Below are 6,016 nucleotides of genomic sequence, written 5' to 3' on the forward strand. Positions count from 1 at the left end.
CATACAGCTGATTCATGCTGTTGTACAGCAGAAGGTAACACAACATTGTAAAGCAATTATACTCCAATTTAAAAAAAAGACTTGATTAAGGCTGAGAAGAGAAATTTGGTTTTGTTTCCTGGTCAGCATGGGCTCCTGGATTTACTTCATTTCATTCCTACTTCTTCATTTGATCTGTAATTTCATAATGTGATGTTTTAGTTTAGGGCCCTCTCCCTGCAAACCACACCTCCAACCCAAATTAACTAATCTAAACAAGTCAGCTTATGTATCGGTCTCCTTTTCTTTCACCACATCTTTGTTTCCCATCAGCAAACAAGACATCTCGCTAAACACAGACTAACCACCTGAAGCCTGACAACTGAGTTACAGGCAGACGCCAGCCCTGCCTGCTATTAGCTGCATGACCTTCAGCAGGGTGCTCATAAAATGCTCTGGAATTTGGTTGCTTCATGTGGGGCTGAGGAAGGTGCACTCACAAGGTTAGAGCTCAAAGGGCCTAGACTCACTTTTTGGTTCTCCCGCTTGGTTGCTCTGTAAACCTGGGCATGCTGCTTGGCCTATGAGCTTCAGTTTTTTTAAAAAAAAATATCGATGAATCTTCTTTCCAGGGAGGTTGTGAAATTGAGATAAGAAATGTCAATATACCTGCTGTCTAGGACAACTGGGCTCTCAAATCCTATTAGTGTCTTTCCCTTCGTCTTTACCTTATTTCCAGTTTTGTTTTAAATTGGTAAAATGAGACTTGGTGAACTTTGTAAAGCCGGCCTGTGACTCAGGCCCCCTGCCTTTCATAGTGCTTCACAAGCTGTGAAGCAGAATTTTGTGGTTGTTTTGGCACCAGGCAGACTTGGGCCCCAGGCTGTGAATTTCTCTGTCCTCTCTAAATTGTGTTTGAATTCCAGAGGAGAGCTCTGTTTTTCTAGGTGGAAATTAGGTAAACTTTTCCAGGAGCTTGCCCCAGGCATCACGCTGGGGGCTGGGAGCTCCCTCTGCTAGACCTTCCCAACATTTTCTCTGGGCTCAGCAAGGCAAAGCCACCAGAGTTGTCGGGTAGATACCGTTCTTAGAAGCCACCTGGATGCTGGCTCAGTCTCTCACTCAGGACAAGAGAAGCTGCTTAGACCTTTGAAACATATCATTGAAAACCTATTCACACTTACGGGAAAGCCAAACTGATGAGGATGATAAGGATGATGAGGATGATGACAGTAATAATAAGCCCTACCTGCTGTTCACTATGTATACATACTATGCTATGGGAGAAGCCAGGATGCCTTGAGCTTAGTCACTTGAATTAATTTTTAAAGCTTTTATTGTATTTCTAGCTTTTGCGAAGTTTTCCTCCTATAACACATAAAAGTGTAAGATCATAGTTTTAAACTTAGCCATACTAAGATGAGGAAAGAGAGAAGACAGTTAGCCCAAAAATTAGTGAAGTGAAAGTTGCTCAGTCATGTAGTTTAGAAATGAGCCAGAGGTACACATGGAAGTTTAGAAGACTACATTAAGACACTTGACAGGGAAAAGATAAAGAAATAAAAGAGACATTTGGGGGAGTTCCCTGGTGGCCTAGTGGTTAGGATTTCCAGTTTTCATTGCTGTGGCCCAGGTTCAATCTCTGGCTGGCAAACTGAGATCCTGCAAACCGCCAGGTACAGCCAAAAAAAAAAAAAAAAAAGAAGGAAGAAAAAGACACCTGGCATTGCCACTCAGAGGATTTGTAAACTTTATTAAACAGCAACTCTCCCTGGCCCTCAGCATTTTTGTCTTAAGATGAGGTGGATTGGTGAAATAATATCAAACCCTCCCTAGCTCTGACTTTCCTAGGCCAGAAGCTTACAAAATGAAGTTCTTTTGTTTCAACCATGTCCTTTTCCATGAGCAAGGGGGAAGAAAGAAAGGATCCCAATTTTTATATTTTATAGAGCAAGTAGCCTATGCCAGGCACTGCATGAGCTATTTTGTTTACATTAATGTATACCTTAACTCCTAGAACAGCATTGTTCTGTTAATTTGACCAGTGGTTTTAAAATGGGGGTGGCAGTGGGAATGCTTTGCCAGCAGTACCATCACAAGGTTCTCTTATTTCTATCTTATCAAGAAAACAGGAAAGTAGGGACTTCCCTAGTGGTCTGTTGCAGGCAAAAGCCAATTCTGACTCCATGTTGGAATTGTTTCTTTGACTTGCTTTTTGCTGCTTTTGTTATTATAATCATACATAATGGTCTGTCTCAGACAATCTTGCCCTTCTGCCTGACTGGTAAACTAAAGTGCCTTTGTTCAGAACCCTGTCCTCCCTTTAGATGGCAAGAATGAAGAAATTAACACATTCCCTTCCTGAGGCTTGCCATTCTAGGAGATATTTCCAAGATTAATGGCCACCTCCCCCCACCATCTCCGATCTACAAAAGAATCTGACATCCAGCTCCAGATAAGATGGTTATTTTGAGAGTTAGTCTGCCATTTCCTTGGTCAACCAGCTTTCTGAATAAAGTCGAATACCTTGCCTCAACACCTCCTCTCCCATTCATTGGCCAGTCCTGCAGTGAGCAGAGGGAGTTTGGAGTCAGTAACTGTTCAGTGGTTAAAAATTCTGCCTTCCAGTGCTGAGGACATGGATTCGATCCCTGGTTGCCAAGATCCCACATGTCTTGAGGAAGAGTCCTAAGCCGGTGCCCCGCAAGAGACCATACATGCCACAATAAGACCCAATGCAACCAAATAAATAAATACATATTTTTTCAAAGAAAGTAATTAATAAACATAAATGGGTAGACAGAAGCACGTATATGTATATATTTATTATACATAATATATTTTTATGTGGTACATAATTTAAATTTTACATTAGGTGCAAAATTAAAAAACAAAAGGAGTTGAAACTATATGCTAGACATTGGAAGTAAGATAATCACAGTTAATCTACCAAGCATATTTTATTGGGGTTAACTGAGAGTTCATAATATGACCAAATGAAGTTTCATGTATAAATCACAGGTGAACTGTTTCCCAATCCATCCTTTCTGTCCTTTTCCCTACTTACAAAAATTACACATGGGGAACTTATCTGACGATTCAATGTTTGAGAACAAGGCCGGGGACCCTTTGATCCCAGCTGGGAGAACTAAGATCCCACAGGCTTTGTGGCCTGAACAAAAAAAGAGAAAATGTAATTCACTAAATATTCTCATTGTAAAGTAATCAGAAAGCATAGAGAAAAGACTTCTGGGCTGTTCTCCCCTCTGCCCTCCTCCCTACCCCCAACCCTGAACTTACTCACCCGCTTATCCAGGCTTCTCCTCAGAGAGAGCCACAATTATTTAATTTTGTTTGGAGTGGGGGTGCTATTCTAGGTCTTCATTCCTGCACAGGCTTTTCTCTAGTGGCGGCAATCAGGAGCTAATCTCTGCTTGCGCTGCTCAGGCTTCTCATTGTAGTGGCTTCTCTTGTTGTGGAACGTGAGCCCTAGAGTGCTCAGGCTTCAGTAACTGCAGCTCCTAGGCTCTAGGGTACAGGCTCAATAGTGGCTATTGGGCTTAGTTGGTCTGAGACATGTGGGATCTTCTCAGAGGGATCGAACCCGAGTCTCCTGCATTGGGAGGAGGATTCTTTACCACTGAGCCATCAGGGAAGTCCCACAATTCTCTTTTAGATGTGTATTCCAGCTCTATAAAAAGTAAAGTTTCATTATTGATATCCTTAAGTCATTGCTTTAAGGGAAAAAAAAGAGAGACTGGAAAGAGTAAGGGGAAAATGGGACTTGGTAACCTACAAAACTTTTTAGGCAGGATGTTTTTAAAATGCAGGTTCAGAATGGGAACTTGAACTGTGCCTGGTTTCCAGCATGAGCATCTGGCTACCCCCACCTTGGTAAATACTGCTGATTGACTGTCTCTGGCACTGGCCCACCTGCCAGGGACGGTCAAACACAGGAAAGCTGACAAATTACCAGCATCTTTCACTTTTTCATTTTTATTCTTCATATTTATCAGTCTCCCATACTCGGATGATGGCTGAGAATGGGAGTTTCTCTTACACACAGTAGCAGAGACAGTTTCTCTTTTTCTCTTTCTTTTCTAAAGGACAATGTCAAGGACGTGTCAAAGCCAGGTCAGTAAATGTTACATCAGAGATACTGCTGCTATATTTACTCCTACTTGCCCTTCAAGCAAAGTAATTTATATGATGAAAAACAGCAGAGACAAACCGACCTGGATATCTTCAGAGAAAGAAAGCATTGAATTTTAAAATTGTGTGTGGTCTTGGCATTGCAGTGCTCTGTGGACTAAATTTCCTTTTTCTCTCTTTTCCCCCCTTTTTAGAATTCTCTCCGAAGAAAGAGTTAAAGAGACATGGTACTTCATCCCAGGCCTGCAGACGTGCAGTTGCTATTCAGGATTCAATTCATTCCAGGCTGTCACCATAGCCTTGAGATGAGAGAGACTAAACAGATAGAATGACAAGCAGAATTACCACCAGATTTCCTTCTGTTCCACTCCCACCCTGAAACCCTCTCTGGGAGTTTTTCATTCTTCAAACCTCAGTTTTCTGCTTTTTAATCAATTCTGTTTGGGTGTTGTTTGGAGAATAAATATGAATAAGGTCTTGTGGGGAAAGAAGGGTTATTCAACTTTGACTCCATTCAGTGATCATTTCTTTCTTTAAAAATTGAAGTACAGTTGATGTTGGGCTTCCAGATGGCTAAGTGGTAAAGAATCCACCCACCAATGCAGGAGACATGGAATCAATCCCTGGGTCAGGAAGATGCCCTGAGAAGTAAATGGCAACCCACTCAAGTATTCTTGCCTGGGAAATCCCATGCACAGAGGAGCCTGGCAGGGTACAGTCCATGGCTTAGCAAAAGAGTCAGTTACAATTTAGGGACTAAACAACAGCAATAACTTGATTAGCAACTGTTCGAATCTGCCCTTTGCAACTCAGGGAAGATCGTGGAGGCTGGGGTCTTGCCTACAAGAAATGGGAGACAGAAAGGCCTCTGTGCCTGCTCACTTTCAATCACAGACCAATCACAGACCAGAGTTCTCTGTGCTATATATATAGTAGGACGTAGTTTCTTCATCATATATATTAATATAATAGTTTGAATCTGCTAATCCCAAATTCCTGCTCCATCCCCCCACACACTTGGCCACCATAAGTCTGTTCTCTGTCTATGAGTCTGTTTATGTTTCATAGATAAGTTCATTTGTGCTATATTTTAGATTCCACATGATATCATATGGTATTTGTTTTTCTTACTTCACTTACTATGATAACCTCTAGGTCCATCCATGTCACTGCAAATGGCATTATTTCCTTCTCTTTTATGGCTGAGTAACGTTCCATTTTATATATGTACCGCATCTTCTTTATCCATTCATCTGTCAATGGACATTTAGGTTCTTTCCATGTCTTGCCTGTTGTGAATACTGCTGCTATGAACATAGTGGTTCATGTATCTTTTTCAATTATAGTTTTGTCCAGATATATGCCCAGGAGTGAGATTACTGGATCATATGGGAACTCTGTTTTTAGCTTTTAAGGAACCTCCATACTGTTCTCCGTAGTGGTAGCACCAACTTATATTCTGACCAACACTTTTTTCCACACTTTCTCCAGCATGTGTTATTTCAACAATCTTTTCTAAAGTACATATTAAGTGCTCGCAGGGAATACCATCCAGAGTAAAACATTGCACCTACCCTTAAGGAGTTAACAATTTAAAAAATGGGGGGAAAAATGATAAAGAACCTTAACCTCAGACAGCAAATGATAAATTTCAAATGAGGGAATGTTGAGGAAATAGGATTAGGGGAAGTCCCTCATAGCTCAGTTGGTAAAGAATCTGCCTGCGATGCAGGAGACCCCGGTTCAATTCCTGGGTTGGGAAGATCGGCTGGAGAAGGGATAGGCTACCCACTCCACATCCTTGTCTAACTCAATGAAACTAAACCATGCCGTGTGGGGCCACCCAAGATGGGCAGGTCACGGTGGAGAGGTCTGACAGAATGTG

The sequence above is a fragment of the Capra hircus genome, chromosome 3 (genome assembly GCF_001704415.2).
Source record: "Capra hircus breed San Clemente chromosome 3, ASM170441v1, whole genome shotgun sequence".
In the NCBI taxonomy this organism is placed as follows: domain Eukaryota; kingdom Metazoa; phylum Chordata; class Mammalia; order Artiodactyla; family Bovidae; genus Capra; species Capra hircus.